The sequence below is a fragment of the Camelus dromedarius genome, chromosome X (assembly GCF_036321535.1).
Source record: "Camelus dromedarius isolate mCamDro1 chromosome X, mCamDro1.pat, whole genome shotgun sequence".
Taxonomy (NCBI): domain Eukaryota; kingdom Metazoa; phylum Chordata; class Mammalia; order Artiodactyla; family Camelidae; genus Camelus; species Camelus dromedarius.
In genome coordinates, this window is record NC_087472.1 from 14,661,616 (window position 1) to 14,684,620 (window position 23,005).

The 23,005-nt window shown below is 45.0% G+C and overlaps 1 long non-coding RNA gene across 1 annotated transcript; it reads left to right on the forward strand.

The window, feature by feature from the left end:
• Nucleotides 1-15,511: 15,511 nt before the first annotated feature.
• On the forward strand, nucleotides 15,512-22,650 carry LOC116147131 (uncharacterized). The gene is made up of 3 exons (XR_004134439.2): nucleotides 15,512-15,620; nucleotides 16,394-16,506; nucleotides 17,081-22,650. It is a non-coding gene; the product is annotated as an uncharacterized LOC116147131 (long non-coding RNA).
• Nucleotides 22,651-23,005: the final 355 nt, after the last annotated feature.

The following is a 23,005-nucleotide window of genomic DNA, read 5'->3' on the forward strand; positions in this document are numbered from 1 at the left end:
CTTTCTGAGCCACCAAGTCTATTTTAGTAGTTCCTTTAATGGTCATCTCATAGGTCCTCAAACTTTTGTATAGCACCATATTGAAATAGAATGAATCTCATTAAATTGTGGATATTCGCCTCACTTTTTAACAGGTTTAAAAATCAACTGTAGATTGAGTTACCATTTACATGCAATAAAATCACCCATTTTAAGTGTACATTTCAATGCATTTTGAAATAATACATATATATATATATATATATACTGATTTCCCCACCTTATCCTTAGTTTCTCTTTCTGTGCGATCAGTTACCCTTAGTCAACTGTGGTTTGAAGATATTAAATGGAGAATCCCAGAAATAAACAATCATAAGTTTTAAATTTCATGCCATTGGAGCAGCCTGATGAAATCTCTCACTATCACGGCCCTCCCTGCCCATCCTGACTGCCCGGGATCTCCAACCATGATGTCATCTGCTCCTGATATCCAGCCATCCACATCGCCATGGCTTGATGATCCAGGATCACCTGGAGCAGATGATTCTCCCGACATAATCATCAGAAGGTCAATAATAGCCTAACACTAGGTTACAATGCCTACATCATTCCTCACTTCATCTCATCGTGTAAGCATTTTATCATCTCACATCATCACAAAAAGAAGGGTGAAAATAGTACAATGAGATATTTTAAGAGAGACAGAGAGAGAGACCACATTCATATAACTTTTATTCCTGTATATTGTTATAATTGTTCTATTTTATTGTTGTTGTTGTTGTTAATCTCCTACTGTACCTAAACTTTATCTGTGGCTTTAGGAATCCACTGGGGGGGGGGTCTTAGAACATATGCCTCATACACTCACACACATATACACGTATACGTGTATACGTGTATATGTGTGTGAGTGTATGAGTGTGTTTTAACTGTCTTCTATGCACCCCATTGGTGAGGAAGAGTTTCCTGCCCTAGGATTATGGGAATGGCTGAACACATGACACCTGACACTGGGCAGACAAGACCAACAACAGTTTATTGGCCATATACACTCACAACTCAGAGGAGGACACCGTATGCCACGTGGAGGGTTGCACTTGGGAACAGAGTGAGCAAAGCAGGGGCTATGGGAGGCAGGCTGTGTAGTATAGGGAGGATGTGGTGCCCCTGCTTCCTGGAGGGAGGATGTAATTGGCTGGTTTGAATAATCGCTCATGCTGGCAAGAAACTGAAACCCTCTCCTCAGGGATAAGCAAGAACTGTGCCTGGTCTGAGTTGTTTGTCTGGGGAACCCTATCCGTGGGAGCAGAGTGGGGAGGGGAACTTGTAGTTAGAGCACTTGAGGTCTTCCAAGTTTCCCCAGATGTGAAGGCAGCACACAATATTGGGCCTTAATTTTAGGTCTTACACCAGGGTATGTAAATACGTATGTACAGATGTATATGTGAGTGTGAACACCACCACAATCAGGATACAGAGCATTTCTGTCACTCGAAAACGTTTGCTTGTGCCACTTTGCAGCGAGTCACCCCCTAGTCCAAGCAATCCAGCCCTATAGATTAGTTTTTCCTATTCCAGGACTATAAATGGAATTATCCAGTATGTACTATTTTATGTCTGGCTTTCTTCACCTCAGCATAATGCTTCAGTATTCATCCATGTTGTAGCATGTCTCAGTACTTCATCCTTTTTATTGGTAGGTAGTAGTCCAATGTAGGATATACCAAATTTGTTTTATTTAGAAATCCGCTTGATGAAAATGTGTGTAGTTTCTACTTTTAGGCTATTGTGAATAAAGCTTTTATGAAAATTATTATGCAAGTCTTTATTTGGGCATATGTTTTTCTTTCTAGGGCAAATACCCAGGAGTGGAATTTCTAAGTTATATGGCTGGTGTATATTTAAGTTTATAAGAAATTGCCAAACTGTTTTCCAACATGGGTTTTCAATTACGCACTCCCACCAGCAATATATGAAAGTTCCAGTTTCTCTACTTCCTCACCAGCACTTGCTGTTGTCATTATTTTAATGTATTTTTAATTTATTATTTTTAATTTTACACATTCTAGTGTGGATGAGTCTTACCTCATTGTATTTTTATTTTCATTTCCCTGATGAACAGTAATATTAAGCATATTACTCATATCTTTATTGCCCATTTATATATCTTCTTTATGAAGGATCTGTTCAAGTCCCTGGGCCATTTTTTTAACTTTTTTTATTGATTTATAATCATTTTACAATGTTGTGTCAAATTCCAGTGTTCAGCACAATTTTTCAGTCATTCATCGACATATACACACTCATTGTCACATTTTTTTCTCTGTGAGTTATCATAACATTTTGTGTATATTTCCCTGTGCTATACAGTGTAATCTTGTTTATCTATTCTACATTTTTGAAATCCAAGTCTATCCCTTCCCACCCTCCACCCCCCTGGTAACCACAAGTCTGTATTCTCTGTCTGTGAGTCTATTTCTGTCCTGTATTTACGCTTTGTTTTTGTTTGTTTGTTTTTGTTTTTGTTTTTGTTTTTGTTTTTGTTTTTTAGATTCCACATATGAGTGATCTCATATGGCTCCTGGAGAATGTCATTCTAGGTGAAGTAAGCCAGAAAGAGAAAGAAAAATACCTGGGCCATTTTTAATTGTCATTTTTCTCCTTATTACTGAGTGATAGTTGTTCTTTATATAGTCCAGATAATAGTCCTTTGTCAGATATATGTATTTCAAATGTTTTTTTCTAGGTCTGTACCTTGTTTTTCAATTCTCTGAAAGTTATCTTTTGAAGTATGTTTTTCATACTTTATATGAAGTCCAATTTATAATTTTTGTCTTTTGTGATTTGAGGTCCTCCAAAAAGCAGATGCCCAGATGGAATTAGGCATTCAAGTAGTTTATTGGGGAAAACATCTGAGGAGGATAAAGAAGAGGAGAAGAAGGGCAGGTGAGAAGAGGCTTCAGTCCATAATGCCAGGAAAGAGAGAAGAAAGAACAAGCCTTAGCCCACAGTTCATGTCTGAAAAAAATCTCATTTGGGCCAATGGGGGAGTCAGAACAAAGATCGTTATTGGAGTCCTGTGTCAGACAGGAATGGCCTACTTCTCGTACCCCTGCTCTGCTCAGTCATTGGCTAGTAGCAACCTAAAGAGAGCTTGACCTCAGAGCGAAGATTACATTAGATCCAAAAGTACAGCAGCTGGAATGTGGCTCTCAATCTTATCCTTATAGAAGCTTGTCTTGAAGGGACACTTCCACAGGTACCTCCATGCACCCCTCGTTCAGCACAGATACACATCTCCGTGCAGGTTAAGGGCGCATCCTTCATGGTTCCCATGGCCTCTCTTCCTGAGGGGAAACTCAGAAGATGTAGATTAGCTACAGGCCCTGTTGCTGTAATTGGTCTCCCGGTCACAGTTGTGACTCACTCTCCACCTCCTCCACTATCCAGCCTAAAATTCCATCATTTTCAGATTTAATCTTGCAGGTCTTGGTGGCTTATCTGGTCATAAGGGCTTGAGCCCTTGGCAACCATATCCCTTTCAGCCCAGGGTTGCTCCAAATGTGCAGCAATTCACAGTTAAAACTGAACAAGGGAGTATCAGGAGGTGCCAAGTGAATCACCTGGGTCCAAGCCAACTAGAGTTTGTTTCCTTCTTTTTTTAAGGCTGAAGAATATTCCATTGCATGTATGTACTCCATTTTCTTTATCAATTCACTCATTGATGGACGTTTAGGTTGTTTTCATATCTTGGCTATTGTGAATAATGCTGCAATGAGCGTGGGAGTGCAGGTCTCTCTTCGAGATCTTGATTTCAATTCCTTTGGATAAATATCCAGAAGTGGAATTGCTGGATCATATGGTAGTTGTGTTTTTTTATTTTCTTTTTTTTTCTTTTTTTTTAACATGGTAGTTGTGTTTTTAATTTTGGGGGGGGGGACCTCCATACTATTTTCCATAGTGGCTGCACCAATTTACATTCCCACCAATAGTGCACCAGCTGTTGTAGGAGGAGCTCTACATCCTTACCAACACTTTATCTTTTGTTGTTGTTGTTTTCAACAATAACCATCTTAACAGGTGTGAGGTGACAGACATCTCATTGTGGTTTTGATTTGCATTGCCCTGATGATTAGTGACGTTGAGTACTTTGCATAACTCTGTAAATAAACAAAAAGCCACTGACATGTACACTTTAAATAGGTGACTTTTAAGATATGCCAATTATATCTCAATAAAGCTGTTAAGAATAAAAATGGTCCCAGGACAGACAGTATATTGGTCAAGAGTACAGGGCTTCTGGTATCTTTGATGTGAGTCCCAGTTCTGCTACTTTTTAGCTGTAGGACCTCAGGCAAATTAGACAGCCTTTGCTAAGCCTCAGTTGCCTCAACTATAAATGGTGCTTACTTCATGAGGGTGTTGAAGATCAGACAAGAACATCTGTGTAAGGTTCTTGGGACCTAGGGAGGCTCAAAAATCTCCAGCCACTTTGTGTGATATAGGTCTTCATCTCTAATTCAAGGACATCCTTTAAATGAAATAAAGTGAGCCTTCTAAAAATTGCAAAAAAGAAATACTATAGATCTAAGGAATTATTTTGCAGAAATATAGTAAGAAGTGAGATTTTTCTGGACATCAGCCAGGTTTATACATAAATTAACAATCTTATTACTGCATTCTTTTCCCCACAACCTATAAATGATTTTTAACTAGCTCTGTCATTCTGCTGGTTTCCTAAATAATGCATTAAATAAAATTGTAATAGGTGTTCATCAACAAGCTGTGTGAGGATTATGGTTGTAACAATCTGAGAGTTGTACTTTCAAACCACTTATTACACAAGTTCTTTCCACCCAGATTGTTCTGGAACCTAAGAATTCAAGACACTATATCACTCAAAGGCCACTATGTCCCTTCTGTGTCTATATTTCCGATATGAAATTTTTTGTACATGTGTGTCACAAAATTTGTGTAATTTTACCTTAACTTTTAGAGTTCAAGTCCATATTGGCCTCAACAGACCATCAAAAAAAAAAAAGGTTAATTGCATTTTCTTTCATGCCTCTTATATTTATATTCTACTTTTTATCAGTCTTCATGTTTCTCCCTCCTTTGATATTCACTTCTGAAGTGGGGCTTAATGGTGGGGGACAGACTAAATTGCTGAGAAGGAAGTTAGGGAAAAAACCCACAAATGACAACTGTTATGGGTGAGATGACAAAGTAATTGCTATGAACTGAATGTTTGTGTCCCTCGTCCTGAATCCGTATGTTGAAGCCCTAATCCCCAGTGTCATGGTATTTGAAGGTAGGGCATTTGGCGAGGTTATTAGGCTTAGATGAGGTCATGAGTTGGAGCGCTCAAGATACGCTTAGTGTCCTTATAAGAAGAGAGGAGATAGGATCTCTCTCTCTCTCTCTCTCTCTCACTCACTCTCTCACTCTCCACCATGTAACGATACAGTAAAAAGGCAGCAAAAGGGGCCCTCACAAGACACCTGATGTGCCAGCACCTTGAGTTTGGACTTCCTAGCCTCTAGAACTGAGAAAAAATAAATGTTCTGTTGTTTAAGACACCAAGTCTATGTTATTTTATTATAGCAGCCTGAACTGAGATGCTAATGAAAAATAACCTCCCTTCTCTACTTACAAATGCCATTTTTCCTTCTGTCGCTTTATAGAATCTTTCAATAATGCTCATGATTAATTCTTGCAAAATATCAACGCTTCCCTAGACATCTGTATCACAAAAAGGACTTGGGATGATACAACTAGTGTAAACAAAGGAACAGTCCCCAACAGAACCATTGTGGCAGGAGGAAGAAAACTGCAGGGAATTTTTGTTGAGGGAGGTAGGGGGTTATCAGCACTATTCAAAGGATCCCCCGCAGTCCCTGCCCATTCCACCTATCTCGAGAGCCGGGCAGACACAGATAGCAGGGAATATGCTGGATCTACTCCATAAAGTAAACTGCTTCCAAACAGCTCTCAAACCACTTCAGCAGAATCTATGTTTAAAACCAGTGAATATGCTTATCACAATCGTCTTTCATACCCATCCAGGAAGGCTGACTGCCAGTACCTTGAATTGGAACCTCATAATCAGCCTGCTTTCAATTATTTTAAGAACGTGTGAATCATAAAATTTAATTTCATTAAGCAATTCAGATTTTTCCTCTGACTTCAAGACTTTGAACTCTTACATGCCAAATTGCAAGTTAATGGTGGTTTCAGCATTTGGAGGAACAAAAACATAACCAAGACAGGGCAAGTAACGTACCTCCACTCAGTGTAGGCTTGCAAACTACAACACATGAATGGCAAAAGCTTACTGGTTCAAATGAAAAAGAGAAAAAATAAACGTGAAAGAAAACACTAGTGTGATTTATTCCTCTATCCCATGTTCTGGAAAAATAGTCAAAAGTTAGAAATGAGACAAAGCATTAGATTGTATAATCTTTGAACATTACACCAGAGAATAGTCTATATGCCCACCTGTGGATCATCTGACTCAGGATATTTAACTTTGTTGACCAACAGTTGGTAAGGGAGCACAGGCTTTTGACAATAGTATAAATATAAAAGGTTAAACTGCAGATAAGCAAGGAGGAATGACTTTTTCTCCTCACTAGGGAAGTTTAGCCTTCTATTGTCCCACAGGTCTTCAACCAGGTTTGTATGCAAACAATATCATCTCTGCATGCTTTTTCCCACCCCCACTACCTACATAGTGAAGGTTCTAGAAATGTTTTTCAAAAGCACTTGCATATTTCTGCTGGCTTCCTGAATCATGGGTTAAATAAAACTCTGACATTGTTCACCATTTGTGTGGGATTAATGGTTTGTGACAATTTGGGTGCTTTCAAATGGCTTTTGGAAACGAGGAAAACTTTTCAGAGAAGCCTTCTGGCTGACTTCTCACATCACCTCGGCCAAAATAAACATCCATTTCTTAGGAGGCTTGGAACAATCCTAACTGGTTTAGAGGATTTATCATCTGGGATTGAACAGTCGCCAGTGGGGTCTCCATCCCCAAGAACATTTAAGAATTTTGACCTTGGTATTTTACATGCAAGAGTCAATGGAGATGACGGTGTCTCTAACGGCACCCACGGAAGGGAGAGGGATATATCTTCTGGACCCCTCTTACATGAACAGGGAGGGAGAGGTGCCATATTCACTGAGACTCAGTTTCTTTTTAAATAGTGTCTGACATTTATTGAAAATAAGGAAAAGACATTTGTCCAGGTAGTGTAGAAGAGCTGGGTAGAATATAAGAGTTATATTGTTGATCAACAAACACGTAACTAAGAAAATACTGCAAATTCAGAAGAGAACCGGATTCTGGGCGAAACTAACAGGTCCACAGGAGACAATGAGCGACTCGATTCGGCTGCCAGGCACCCCTGGGACCTGGCGGCCACCTGGCAGGAGCAGAAGATGTCTCTGGGAGTAGGGAGGGAATGGGTCCCGCTGAAGGCGAAGGGCTGGCCGGCCCCTCCAGGCTGGGTGGCGAGCTGCTGGAGTCATTGTCCAGGGGCTGTGGCCAGCTCAGATACCTCCCGGGCGAGTCCGGACCGCTGAAGGCTGTAGTGTGTCGGCGGGACGCGGTGGACCGGGATGGCAGCGGCAGTGGCAGCGAAGGTCTCTGGGCACCTGGATGCGGGCCTGGCAGTCGGGCAGGGGGCGGGCGGCTGGCAGCGGCCGGGCCGTGGGTGGTCTGTCCCGTGTGTAACGGGAGCCCGGCTTGCAGCTGGAGCGCAGGACCGAGTCCAAGTGTGCATGGGAGGGGCCGGGCTGGCGAGAGAGGGCGGCGGCCGCCCCAGAGCCAGGCCCGGCGGCGGCGGCAGCGGCGGCGGCAGCGGGAACCTGGAGCGCTATTCCTGGAACAAAGGCAAGCACTACGCGGGAGGGGACGCGAGCGCGGGGGAGATCGCGGCGACTCGAAGGTGAGGGAGGGAGGAGGCGCGGCGGGAGGACGCCCGTGGCCATCTGGGCGGCGGCGACTGGCGCAGCGGACCCTCCCCCGAGCACCCGCCCCCAAGGCCCGAGGGGCTCCCGGCCTAGAAGTCCTCGTCCTCCACCCAGCCAAAGACCCGCTTCATCTCGGCCAGGAAGCCCCGGTAATCGTTGAGGAGGGGGCTCTGCTTCCTGATGTAGGGGATCACCCACTGCAGGGCCGGCCCGGTGAGGCGGGTGATGAGGAACGTCACCTTCAGGGCATCGCTGGAGAACAGGGTCTCGTCCACTAACATGTAGGCGCCCGTCTGCACGATGAACTCCGGGAGCCGGTCGGTGTCGCCGTCAAACGTCTCGGGGAAGGGAATGGGGTTCCTCCACCGACGCGCCTGGGGCCGGAGGGGCAGGGCCAGGAGGGCCTTGATCAGCTGCACTCGGCCGTCCATCGCTCCTGGCTCGCTTTGCTGGGCTCCGCGGGGCTCGGTGGAGGTCCGCGAGGAGGCGTGGCGGGAAGTGCGTGTGTGCGGAGGCGGGCGCGGGGTTCGTGCGGGCGGGGCCATGGGCGGTACCCGGCGCCGGCGTGGCTCCGCCCGCAGGCTGGGCGTTCTCTAGTGCGCAGACGCGACATTGGGGCGGAGGTAGAAGGGGGAGTAGGGGAAGGGAGTGAGGCTAACACCCGCTCAGGGAGGCGGGGTCACAGCCTGAGGGGCGGGGCCGAGGTTTCCGAAGGCGGGATTCGGGGCAAGGGGCTGGGGTCACCGAAGGAGCCCAGAATACCTAGTGTTCAGTGGTGAGGGCGAAACCTGCTGCCCTTGGAGAGAGAAGGGCTAAGTGCTCTGGAGTAGAGAAGCAGGCCTGGTGCCCACCCTCCCTTGTTGGCCATTCACTTGCACTTCCGAGTTCATTGGAGGACACTCGGCCTCTGGATGCCCCTTGCGTGAGGTTCTGTTGTGAACATATTTTCTTATTTATGCATCTCTCAGCCAGAGATTATTGGCACTCAGACTGCAGATGTGGTTGCCTGCAACATTAATGGGAAAGCCCCAAATATTAGCCAACATAATTCAGAGCAGCATATTCAAAGAATGATGAACCATGATCGGAGAATGTAAGGAAGGTTTAATGTTAAGAAATCTCTGAACTTACTATATTAAAGACCAAAAGAGTATAATCAAGAAAGAAATATAAGAATAGATGGATGCTTTCCAAGTGAAACTTTATACATTTTCATATGTAAGAATAAATAAGAGGAATAAGTAAGAGTTCTAACAAATTGGAAAGGCGGGGGGGGGGGGGGGATTAGCCATTACCTGTTATATCTGAATTCAGTTTTATGACTGAGTATAAAATTAATATAAATTTATCACCAGTTTTCATATATATGGAAAATAACCAGTTAAAATATATAATGGTAGAAGACCCTATTCAGAAAAGCAATTCAAAGGAAATAGTGCCTAGGAATGTATTTTTTAAATTGTAAAAACCACATGAAGAAATGTTTTAAATGCTAAAGAAGGGTACAAAAGAATACTCAAACAAATGGAATGATATCCCCAGATCTGGGATAGGTTGATGCAATATCATAAAGTTGTTAAATTTTCCTAAGTTAAATTATACTTCCAACACATTTCCAGTGATGGAGTTTTGTCATGAGACAATACTGTGCTTAATCAAATTATATGCATTATTTTTTCCTCCAACATAATCCTACCAAAACACCAAGAGGTTTTTGTTTTGATTAGACATGCTGATTTTAAGGTCCATATGGAAGAATACACAAGCAAAAATACTATGAAAATTTTTGAAAGGTAAAGGTAATGAGGGATGACTTGCTTCAACAGATGTTCACAAATCTGTTATTATTTATTGGTTATTTTTATTGTCTTTTCCTCCTGACTAAAATCCAAGATGCTGGCAACCTCAGGTATCCATGATCTTAAACAATTCCTTCTGATATTTTTTTCCAGTAAATGCCTTGGGGATAGGGCTTTCCCATAGCCAGGTCCCAGTCTGGTGAAATAAACACTGTCCTGAGAATGGGACTTTTTCAGGGAGTGACAACAGGTCAAATAGTGCACTAGGTTGGGACTTTTCAGTCAGATCTACCACATCCACATGTTTGCACTGAGAGACTGCTTTCCTTCACTAAAGCCTGCCTGCCTGGGAATTCTGCTCATCAGACCTCAGCCTGCCTACCTCATGGCCTTATCACCATCCTCTTGCCCAGGGCCTTGAGAATCACCCCACATAACCAGGATTAGCATCCTTTCCTCTACCCCAGGCTTCAGCCACCCTCTCTGCCTTGGCCTTACAGGCAGGCAGGTGTGTTTAATAGGCCAGACACAGCTTGTGTTAAATAGTAGACTGAAAGATATGTCATAAGAAAATATCCAGAATGAAGCACAGAAAGATAAACAGATGAAAAATATAGATAAGGTAAGACACATAGAGGAAAGTGTGAAAAGGACTGGATTATACTTAGTTGGAGTTTCAGAAGAAGAGAAGAAAGAAAATAAAACAAAAGCAATATCTGAACAGATATTACCTGAGAACAAATAGCCAGCAGAGAAAAATGAAAGAAATATACACCTAAGCACAGGTTAGAAAAACTATTGAAAACCAAAGGCAAATAGAAAAATTCTAAAGCTTTCAGGGGTTAAAACCAAATTACCTTCATAGTAGCAATAATTAGCCAGACAAAATATACTTCAAGAATGAAGATATTTTTATGCAAAAAAGAAAAAGAAGGGAAGTGGGTATAGCTCAGTGGTAGAGTACATGCTTAGCATGCATGAGGTCCTGGGTTCAATTGCCAGTACCTCCGTTAAATAGATAAACAAACAAACAAACATAATTAACCCTCCCCCACGCCCCCAAAAAAGTAAAAGAAAAACCTGAGAGAACTTGTCACCAGCAGAATAGTACTTAAAAGAAGTACTAACACATTCCTCAGGCAGAAGAGAAAATTTTAAATGAGTGAAAAGTAATAAACTGGAAAAATATGAGGGCAGATCTGAGCAAATATTGCCTTATAGGGTTTAAAATGTGGAGAGAGACTTAAAATACACAAAAATAATGCCTAGAAATCAGTAGGGGAATATATGGAGATAAAGTTGCCTAAGTTCTTGCTTTGCCTGGGGAGATTTTAAAAGTACCACATAAGATCAGGATTTGATAAATCAAGGAAGAATGCTGTAATCTCTAATGAAACCACAAAGAATAGCAAACACACATAAAACTTCCAAGAGAATGAAGAAAGGGTAGGAAATGGAAAAACAAAATAATGAATTAAAAATAAGGCAAGAAAGGAGAGAAGAGGGAATACAGACCAGCAGGGCAGGACAAATAGAAATCACCTTAAGATGATGGGTTTAATTCCAAATGTATCAGCAATGACATTAAATGTAAATAGACTATGTATGACAATTAGTATATGAGGATGGTCAGACTATATAAAAATGCGAAATTTGAAAATATTCTGTTTACAAGAGAAATCCTAAATTTAAGTTTGCATAGACGTTGGAATTGAAAGGGTGGGGGAATCTGTACTATGAAAGTAATAAAAACAAGCTGTTGCAACTAAATTAATAGCAGCCAAATAGACTTAAAAACAAAAAGTATGAGGAATAAGGAGGAACACTTCATGGCAAGTATGATAATGATCAGAAGGTCAATTCACTAGGAATATGTAACTTATCATTTTTATGTGCCTACTAACATAAATTTAAAATATTTGATGGTAATTGTACAGAAACTCCAGGAGAAATATAATTACAAATCCTTCATCATAGTGGAAGATATCTGATACAGTTTTCTCAGTAACTGATAGAACAAGCAGAAAAAGAATCAGTAAGGAAATCAAAGATTTTTTATGACCTAGTGCAGCTGCACAGAACACTGCTAAGAATAACTGAGGATTGCACATTCTTTTGAAGGGGGCGGGGGGGCTTCTGGAGTGATGGAAATGTTTTCTTTCTTGACCTGAGTGAATGGATCGTCCCATTTTCTTTTGAACACTTCCCTGTGAGTCAAAAATGGTGTCCCAAAAATGGTGGGGGGGGAATAATTTTTTTAAACAGGCAAAGCTTACTATTTAGGGATGCAAGCTTACTCAGTGAAACTAAAAAGAAAAGTAAGGAGGTGATTACTATGAAAGTCAGGATAATGGTAACCTTTGAGAGGGAGGAATATCGCGATGAAGAGGAGCCAGGTGTGAGGTTTCAAGGTTGCTGGCAAATTATATTTCTTTTTGTGATTGGTAGTTCCAGGTTTTCTTTGTGATAAATCATTGAGTTGTGCATATTTGTGAGGTCCTGATATATACATCACAATGTCACAATTGTATCAGAGTGTGTGCACGTGTACGTAGACTTGTCTTTCTGTATCATCCTGGGATGAGTGAAGCACAGGGTCAGCCTTTGATCTGCTCACTTCTGCCAGCACTCAGAACACAGCTCACCCATCCTACCAAGGGAGGTAAATGGTTTTACCATTTCCCTGGAACTGCCTCAGAAAGTCAATTCTATGCTGTAGCCCCGAAATAGGGAGGGTGCCCAGGAGGCTAAATTAGCCAGAGGGGAAACTGCAGAGTTAGAGGGAGACTTAAGGAAGGTATTAGATAAGTCCTGGTGATTGCGCTAGAGCCAAGTGCTGCTCAGAGACGTGGCAGCCCTGGGAGGAGCTCCCCATTGTGCACGGGAACAGAGAAAGGAGGGGGTTCAGTGCTCCCCATCGCACTTGGAGGAAAATCCCCAACTGTGCCAGACATGACAAGATCCCATGACAACCTTACCCAGCCTACTTCTCCCTACCCACCTCCTCCTAAACTCCAACCACACTCCTCACTCCTCCAGCCATTCTGCCCGCTTGTTTCTTAAACACAATAAGCTCAATTACTCACATGCATTCTTTTCTCAGACGGGGAAATAAATTGCCAAATATAAAATACAACATTTGTATTAGTCATGTGTGTGGCGGGTGGGGGAGAGATTAATTGATTTATTATAAAGAACTGGCACACAATTGTGGAGACTGACAAGACCCAAGACCTGCAGTTTGTAAACGGGAGACTCAGGAAAGCTAATTTTTCAGTTCAAATCCAAAGGCAGGGAAAAAAAAACTGATGTCCCAGCACAAGGCAGGCAGGCAGGAGGTTTCCTTACCACTTGAGAGAATATCAGCCTTTTTGTTCCATTCAGGCTTTCAACTAATTGAATGGGGCCCATCTACATTAGGGAGGGAAACCTGCTTTACTCAGTCTGCAAATATACATGTTAATCCCACCTAGAAACATCCTCACAGCACACGTAAAATGATGTTTGACCAAATATAGGAGCAACCCTGTGGCTCAGTCAAGTTACCAAAAAAAAAAAAAAAAAACAAAACCAATCAGAGCTTTCATGAGCTATTATGTTTTCTCTGGGAGATTTTATTTTATTTTGGGGGGAGGGGGTAATTAGGTTTATTTACTTTATTTTTTTCTGGTAGATTTTAAAATTTAAAGAAAGCTTTTAACACAAGTTTGTTCAAGGTCATGAGGAAATGAATATTCTCTCAGATTTTTAAACAATATTTCAAACACTGTGATTATGCACGTCAAAACCTTATACATGTCTAATGCATTTTTTCCCACAGGATCCACTTCCAGAAGTTTGTCCTGTGGATGGAAAACATGCCCCAGCATGCTGACTGTGCCAGGAACACACTTCACGGGGAAGCAAGTACAGCAACGGGTCTGTGGCCCTGAAATTCACCAGTCTCCCCGTGGCCCCAGCACTGAAAGCAGCTGGCATGATGCTCTAGAAGGATACGGGAGGAGAGGGACCAAGAGTGGGTTCTGAGGGCCACTGGGAGGCAAGGAGACAGGAAGTGCTAAGGAGATGAGGATATATGGAGGAGGGGACAGAGCCAGAGGTCTGTTACTGGGTCCTGACTCTACAGCCATTGGTGAATTGTCTAATGAGGTCTTTTGACTGTTGATCCATTGGGAACTTATTTTCTTCTGACTAGAATGGCAGGACACGCATCTCTGACCAAACAGGTACCTGGGCCACAGAGATGTCTGTAGGTGTGAGAGTAGCAGGTGTGAGAGCCTGAGTGAGGAGAGCACTAGCATCAGAGACATAGAGCCAGATTACTGTGCAGTCCTAAGAACACAGACACTGGCCCACATGGATGACTTACCCATTAGAGTCTGGCTGCTTCTTTGTAAGTCAAAACTTAGAAGTGAGTTCTTTCAGAGTTGGACTTTTGGGGAAAGATGCCGTCAAAGATCCAGAGGGCAGGATATTATTGGGGGCATTGTCCAGCAATCAGTGAAGTGATGCATATGGGAGCTTAATTCACATGGGGAGGGTAGATAAAGAAGAATTGTTGATGTGAATCCTGTCCCAGAATTTGCCAAGTCTTGCCCCATGTGTTACTAAGATGTCCCTGTGGAAATTAATTTCACCAATTTCATTTTGCTGTTCCTTCAGATTTCCTCTTGGAGAATTATGAGGCCATCTCTTTCAGCTACTGTTGGCTGCAGATGATATTCCAGGGTGAGTAGGGCAACATCATGAATTATTGCAAAACATAACCCAGTGACTATGTGGTTCACCTACCACAATTGGGACCAGTAGAGTTCAACACACAAGGTAGTTTTCCCTCTGAAATCTGCACATCCCTGATTGAACAGCTGTAAAAGTCATTTAGCAGATGGCCGCCTGAAAAGGGGAAGACTTCTAGCCTCAGACTGAATAATAATGAAGCTTGGTGCCCTTTCCACACAACAGCTGAAGTGGGTTATCCTTCCCCTAAAAAAGAGAAGAAAACATAACCCTGCAGATGAGGGTGGGAACATGAAATGGGGCAGAGAATAAGAGAAGAGGTTCCTTATGCCTGAGTCATGAAAATAGAGAAGTGGAGTGGTGGGATTAACACATAAAGAGAAGAAACAAAAGAATCTGAAAATTCTGAAAAATGTGGCTGGGAGCTGTTTGAATTCACTGCTGGTACGAATCCAGGGAGGCTACCATGCATTACTTTGTCCTCGGTATTCCCTGACCTCCCCCTAGTGTCTGCAACCTGAACTGACTTGCCAAAATTCCAAGTACAAACCTTGGGTCCTTCACACACTGCCCAGCCGTGTACTATCCGATCCCAGAGCTCACACGATTCCCCTGCATCTCTGCCCTGATGTTTCTTCATGTCCGTATCTAATAGTGAAGAACTCACACTTACCTGTCAGGGTGGGAAGGGTAGAGCATGGAAGGCTTCCTGGAGGAGGAGACCATTGATCTAGGGCTGGGTAAAGTGGATAAGCAAGATTTCCAAAGTCTGAGATGACAGGAAACAAAGGAAAAGATACGTGCGAAGGCTTCAGAAGTAGAGCCAGGCGTTGAAGAATAGACACAGATGTAGAAAGACATAACAGTAAGAGCAATGATTTCAGCGATTTCGCTGGGCCTTGAGAAATGGGCACGTTCCAGCAGGACACCTGGGGGGAACGGACAACCTCGCCGTCAATCATTGCAGGCCCACCAATGACGATGTCGGGGGGCGGGGCCGTAGGACGTCCGCGGCGCCCTAACACGTCACTAAGCTCGCGACCCTGGATTGTACAGCGCGGCTTCCGTGGACCGTTCCTCCGCGTGATGAGGGGACATGGCGGCTCCCTTTCCAGTGACCTCAAAAGTGTAAGTTTCATTGATTTCACTTCGTAGTGGGCTGTCCGCCGTGTGATTCGGAGAGAATCGGGTAGCTGGTGTGTCCGGGTACACTTTGACAGACGTGCGTCCCGGGCTCCTGGGCGGTTGGCGGAGAAGGCCTCCTGGCCGCGTTCGGCCGCAGTGCTGGGCTTTCTGTGCCAACGTGGTGAAACGTTCAGAACGTGTTCTCTGTTTAAACGCGGGTCTTGGACCGCCCCCTCCCCCAGGTCGTGGGCTTAACGCTTTGCGGTGTTTGCGGCGTAAAGGGTGGAGAGGGCTGGCGCGGCTGGCCGGGTCGGGGTGGGTGTGGGTCCGGCCCAGCGCGGTGGCCGTTGGGCGCCGCGAGCCGCTTTTGCCTTTCGCTGTCCGGGGTCGTTGGGTGGATGGCGTCGCCGGGGATTTGTTTGCGTCTTGGTCTTGGCCGTTTTCGCGAGATTGCTTACCAGTGACAGGCTGCCTTTGAGCGCGGTTTTGTGTTTCATTTAACCACACGGCTTTAAGGTTAATAGCATCTGTTGGTTGAATTTCGGAATGGTCGTCTTCATGTGTTGCCTGAAAAAGAAAAAAATGATGAGAATTTCAAGGTGAAAATGAGTAAACAGGTGGCCTGGTCCTTAATCCTGTTCCTCGGTTCCCTGCGGGTGCTGCGGTTACAGACACGTTGACTTTGTTACAATGTCAGCTTTCAGAATAACGTGATCTTGACAGTTTCCCATCAAAGTTTGGATCTGACTTTTTGTTGTGGTTGGAAACTCTTGCAGCGGCAGGCAGCAGCAAGGTGGCCTGGATGGGACTGTGGGAAATAGACTTCCAGGCTGTGGACACTCAGCGGCTCAGATACGTCTTCCCCTAGAATGGCAACATGGATCGGAAGGTAATTTAAAGCATTTCTATCTATGGAAAAGGGTAAAGATGGGACCTGTGGACCACATGGGTGGTGGGAAATGGTGGCCTGCCAGAGCACGCCCACAGCTGCAGGGTGGACATTTATCTGGGAGGGATCCTGGAAACACAGGATACAATGAAAGTAATGCAAAGGTCAGTCCTCCTTCGGATGTTCACCCTGCCATGCGTTCTTGGCCATGTCTTTGCTTGCAGACTTGGCTGGGACTGCACATCCTGTTTGATCCACAGTCTGCAGTATCTGAGTCTAAAAGTTTCATAGCTCTTTCTCACTATCTTCTTTGAGCTTCAGTTTCCTGTTTCGCACAGCAGGATTCATACCATGGTGTCATGGATGTTGTGAGAATCAAGTGTGATGACCTCGGTTAAGGGCTTAGCCCACAGGTGGTGCTCAAGGAATCCCGACCCCATTTCCGGAGTCCACATATTGGAGCCGAACACGCTGGTGTTTGGTTCAACTCTCCTTCTTACCACTGCTTCCCACTCTTGTCCAAGCTCTTTAGCCTTTGGCATCTTATCATTGAAATGGTTGTTCCCTTTCTCAGGGCCAGCAGGCTACCTTAGAAGTTACTCAAGGATCTCCTCGGAAAGCACACCTCTTTAATCCAACTGTGAAGCAACAGGGACGCCCAGGACGCCAGGCTTTTCCTTCCTCTCAGCAACGTTCTGCTCTGATCAACTCGACACCTTACGTGGAGGCGGCTGTGGCTCAACACCTGCACCTGTGAGGACTTTGTAGCGCGTGAACCCTTGCAGGCAGAGGGTGCCTGTAGCCTGGCAGTGCCAGAAAGGTCTTCACTTCTTTCCTTTTCTGTATAAATCACTTCTTTTCTGTGTGGTGTTGAATTTATCGAATTCCGGTGAAGACATTTGGTCATTCGAAGGGGCGCTTGTAGCAGGGGGTGGGCGTTAAACAGAAACACGCACTGTTCTGAAGTGTTCTCAAAGAGGCTCGTAACCCTCAGGCTCAGCAGCTAACTCTGGTTCCTCTACTTCCTCTGCTTGCCTATTGGTACCAGTTTCAGCCAGAACCTGGCATCATAGAAGCTGAAGTTCAGCCACCCGAGTTCAAAGTGCACGTCTGTTTATTGAGGAGAAGTGAGAGTGCCTAGCCTCTTCCCAGCACATGGGCATCTCCTGCTCTTTTGGTTTATCCCTGTAATGGGTTAAATTACTTTAAATCCTTGGAAGATGGGGGTCATGGTTCATTTCTCACTCAGTGAAAAACTGAAACATATGCTCTTCAGGAGAGGCTTTATCCTGACCAGTGTTCCTTCACCAGGAGACATGACGGTGACCACACCTGGCTCATTTGCTAGTCAAAGCAGTTGTGAAACTTACCAGTAACCATGGCGCCTCCACTTCCTTCCACACAGATTTGTGCCCGCTGCCGTCTGCAGTCTTCCTGAGTCTTCTCATTGGAGGGCCTAAATGCATTTTTTTTCATTTTCATTTGCATTTGCATTTTGTAGCACCTCTATTGTGGTGCGGTTCCTGTACAGTAAAGTGCACGTATTTCAAATGTACAATGCGATGGATCTTGCAAGATGTATCCACCAGAAATGAAGTGTTTGGTGGGCGATTCTGCTGAGTACTAGCGCTGTAGGAAGCGGTCACAAGGCAGGGCATCCCTAACAGGCTTTTTCTGATTGGTGGCAACCTCAGGAATTGGGACCCTTGAGGAGGGAGGAGGTGATACTACTGAGACTCGAGCTGGATGGAAGCTGGCTGCTTAGTTCTTTGCCCGGGAGCGCATTCCTAGGCCTGCCTTGTCCTGAGGCGTGTGCTCCATCAGCGTTTCCGCGCGTGTGGGAATGGTAATGTACTGTTGAGCTTTTAAGTGCGGTCTCCCCCGTCAGGCTCATGTTTGTCTTAACTATTCCTTCATGCCCCTTGTTTCTGTGGGTGACAGGAACAGAATGGGTAATAGTGGACACTCGAAGGCAAGGCCTTTTGAAATGAGGTGTCTTCCCTGTTGTACTGATTCCCTGTTACATGCAGACAGTAGTTGACTTGCGACAGCAGCAGGCATTTTGAGAGGCTCGTTAGCCCACTGGAAATGGTGGTGGTGGTGGTGGTAGCCATGATGGTGGCTGTGGCGGTGAGGGTGCTGATTAAGAAAAAAAGCCACAGCTGTCACTGGTAGAAAGCTGAATAGAATGGAGAACTGTCCTTAGTTCTTTTCATTGGTTTATTACCGAATCGTCTCAAACCCTGTGGTTTAAAGACTGGTAGGGTCTCTGTTTCCCAGAGAACAGTCATGGTGTGCAGAATGGATTTTGCCATGGTAACAGAGCCAGCAAAACTGTATAGGGGGCATCATAGCCAGGTTTAACGGGTCCTGTATCTTGTGGTATTAATCACTAAGCTGCGAGAAGCCTTCTTAAGTAACATTTTCTTGCGTGAGAAACCAGCGGTTACCCACACCTCCGTGTGCTCCCCCTTTCTGCTGAGCGTGGTTATCCCGAGGTCACACAGTGTGTTTTTGCAGTAGGAGCCATAAGTGGTCGTGATAATGTCATAAAAGTTGGGAGAATACATTTTGAACCAAATGGCTTTCATGGCTGAGTTGCCGGCCACCATGATTGTCGGTTCTTTTTGAGAGAAAATGACAGAGGGTAGAGGGCCAGACAAGGGCCGGAGCGTCCTGATCAGGAAAGATGGAATACCTAGAGGATAGGTCCTTCCTTCAGAGGCCTGCAGCCTGCAGGTGGGGAGAGGACCGGGGACAGCAGCACTGCAAAGAGCTGCTCGTAGAGATCGAGGGCAAGGGGCTGGGGTGTGAAAGTTATGAGAAGCATCGGCGTTCAAATAAGCGTCTTGTGCCCCTTCCGCATCCCTGGTACTGCCTGGGACCGGCACAGCACGGGGACCAGGGTGTCAGTGCACGTGGCTGAGTGCGCCACGAGAAGGCACGGCCTTGTGGCAAAGAGGAGACTTTCGTGCTGGGGGGCTGCTCCTGATTTTCTAGCATCCCTGAGGCTTTTGGACTTTGCTGCTAGGGAAGTTCTTGTGCTTGTGCCTCATGCTGTGCCCTGCCTTAGGCTGGGGAAAGTGGCTCAGGAAAGGTGGGCCTTCGCCCTCCTACGCTGGGGCCTAGCACGGTCCTCCGAGGGAGTCTCCTGAGAGGCACCTGCTGACGCTGATGTTGAACGTGGTGAATGATCCCACGTGGGCGAGCTGACCGCCCAGCGTCTCATGTTGTACTGAGCTGTGCTCCTCAGAGAGGCTAATGAGAGTGAGCTGCTGTTGCTGGTGTGTTCTGATACTCTGGCCAGACAGCTCTCCTGTCGACACTCCCGTGGCTCGGATGCCTTGTTGAAGTCCTGCCCAGGGCACACACCGGCCACGGCTGCGTGGGAGGCGTGATACGTGTTGGGTCCGGGGGAAGAAGTTGGCCGTGGCCGGTTGTCGGGCCTCGGTGCTGATCCGAAGGAGCTGAACAGAACCAGTCCCAGGCTGCAGGGCAGTGGCGAGTTGGGGGTCCTTAAGATTTCCACTTGCATGTGTGTGGATGCGGTTGGAGCGTGTCCGTGTTCGCTGTCTGCCCGCTTCCGCTGAGACACTCTGCACGTGGGTTGGAAGACAGGCCCCGGGGGAGGGTCCCGTCAGTGGACAGTGCATGAAGCCGGGGCGTTGGGATCCTCGGGGACAGGTGCGGATGAGCCTGGACGGCCAGGGACCTCCCGGGTCAGGTGTCCGGGCTGGAGGAGGAAGCCCTCCTATGCTTCTTGCTGAAGAGGGCACCCCCCCCCCAGGCCGTGGCTGTCCCGTCCCCGGTTTATGTGCTGGGAAGCATTGCTGCTTGGTGGTCTGGCCCCTCTGCCATTTTGGTCTCCCTGTTGGGGTAGCTGACCCTCCCTCAAGGGGACCTTGTCTGCACTGTCAAGGAAGAGGCAGTGCTCAGCAGCAATGAGAATTCGTGCATTGTGCGTGACACTGCGCTACCGGAGGGGTGGCAGGGGATGGGGGTTGCACTTTGAGGAGGGAGGGGTGCTGTGATTTCCCCGTTTCGGGCTCTTCATTTCTCTCGATTTGTGAAATCTGGGTCAGCACGTAAGTGGTCCAGCAGGGATCTGTGGAGGGTCAGCGAGTATGAGAGCGACCGTGGGGAGGACAAGGGGCTTTGGTGTGAAAGTTGTGGTGGGGGTTGGTGGTGGCAGGAATGTTCTCCTGTCCCCTTTCTCTGTTCTCCCACACTAACTGTGTGTGCGCATTGCTGGGGGACAGAAGATACTAGTTGACACTGATCTGATATGAAAAAATATGGCTGTCTTGTAAAGTTGAGACCCTTGTTTTGGGGGCATGGTGATTTTCCATTTTTCAGGGAATCGTGGTTTTGTCTGCAGGTGAAGGGTTTGCTGTCTCACCCTTGTTTTGTCTCCTGAGACCTGTGGACAGTGGCCGCTGTGGGAACGGGTGTATTCAGCCTGTTATACTATTTGGAGGGGGTCTGAGAAGGAATTGTTGTTATTTTTGCTGATTTTTTTTCTCCAGAGTCATTTTCTTCCTTCTTCACATAGGTTTAAGGGCTCTTGGGCACTACTTATGACGTTCCTGTTCTCCTGTTCTTCAGGGGAGTCTGGTTGCATTTCTGGTTTTAACTGCTTTAGTTGTTCTGACTTTACCTAGTTCTCAGTTATTGCAAAGATTTTTGCTGCCAGGTCCTTGAAGGAACATTCATGGGTGTAAAATTAGCAAGAGGCTCATGTAGCTTTTAAACAGATTTGCATAGATTGCAAAGGGACAGAGAAACAATTGACAAATTTTCCAAAGGAAATGTTTTAAGAAAAGGGTGAGAGGTCTTTCCCCTGTTTTTCAACAGGGATAATTTAATTTTTCTTATTTTATTTGCCCTTAGAACATACTACCATGAGATATCAGGTCACCTTGGACTGGTGTAGACTCTACCCTAGAAGACAGGGTGTGCAGTCAGTGTGCTGATCTCCAGGATATAGGATATAGTTAAAGCCAGGAACCAAGCACCTGTGCTTCTCCTCCAGGGCTCAGAGTTGATGTGTTGTATACTGAAAAATTTGCTAAGAGGGTAATTCTTAGTCTATCTTCTGTCATGTTCTTCTTACAAAAAATACCACTACTATTAATTAATGAGGGTGGAATGAAACTTCAGAGAGAATGGGTGTGTTTAAGGCATAGATTATGATGACGGTTCATGGATTTATACTTAGCTCCAAACTCATTAAGTTGTATGTATTAAATATGTACAGCTTTTTGTATGCCAATCATACCTTCATGCTTCAGTAAAGTGGTTAAAAATAATAATAAAAAAGACCTCCTCATGATTACAGATGAATGCTCCCCCTCAAATGTTTTTAAATTTTAGAACTGAAGGGGAAGAATACTTCTACATGGGGAAATGGTAATGCCATTTACTGCTTCTGTATTATTGTTTTGCCTTGATTTTTCTATGTAGTGTAGCATTTGCATTGGCAGGGTATAAGGTTAACCTTTAGTCCATAGGACTTTGAATTTCATAGAATCGCAGCAATTCTTCGGAAGCCGTGAACTTCACCTGGAGGACGTACACTCAAGGAGTGGCCCTGTGATGTCAGCTGTTTGTCATTTGACCAGAAATTGACTTTGGGGTACTGTACCTTTGGGAATGGCTTGGACTTTGGGTGGTTTTCATTTTTTATAATATGTGCTTTTGTGCTTCCTCAAGAAATCTTTAAAAATATTTTACATAGGGGACATGTCAAAGTGTGTATGTACTGTATTTGGATTCTATAGGGTAGAAGGCAGTGTCTCGGGCTGATTGGTCTCTCCGGCAGGCCCCTGTTCTCTGACACCTTCTGTATTCTGTGTGACTTAGTTTCCTTGCCATAGCTACTTGGTTTGTACCTCTTCATCTTATGGTACTTGAGTCAATTTTACTTTTGTTATATTTAGAGTTTGTGATTAGACCAAAAATGAGTGATAGCCTGCAAAGGCTCATTAATAACCTTTCACTGCAGAGAATATAATTTAAGAGACATACTGTTGAGTTTCCCTGAGCTGTCCTCATTTCTGCGTCTTTAAAATGTATCTGTTGCTTAAGTTTCTTGCATTTCGTAAAATACTTGTGTTCTTCCAATAAAATTTATTTGTTTCAGAAGATTTTGCTTGTAGATGTTTATTATTCACAATGAACAGCAGCATGATCAAGGAAGCTGTGGCTCTGCCATGTGCATCATTGCCTGAACCTGAGCCCAGAGCTATAGTATCTGATGCATTAAAGGGGGGTGGATATAGCTCAGTGGTAGAGTGTGTGCGTAGCACGCATGAGGTCCTGGGTTCTAGTCCCTAGTACTGCCATTAAATAAATAACCCTAACTACCCCCCCCCAAATCTGATGCCCTAAGAACAGGAGCTGGTAGCAGAGGAATGGGGTCTCTAGGCCATGGTAGAAGTCCCCCCATTTGTTAAGCCCTCCCCTTTGTTTAGGGAATTATTTCCCTAAAGGTAGTAGG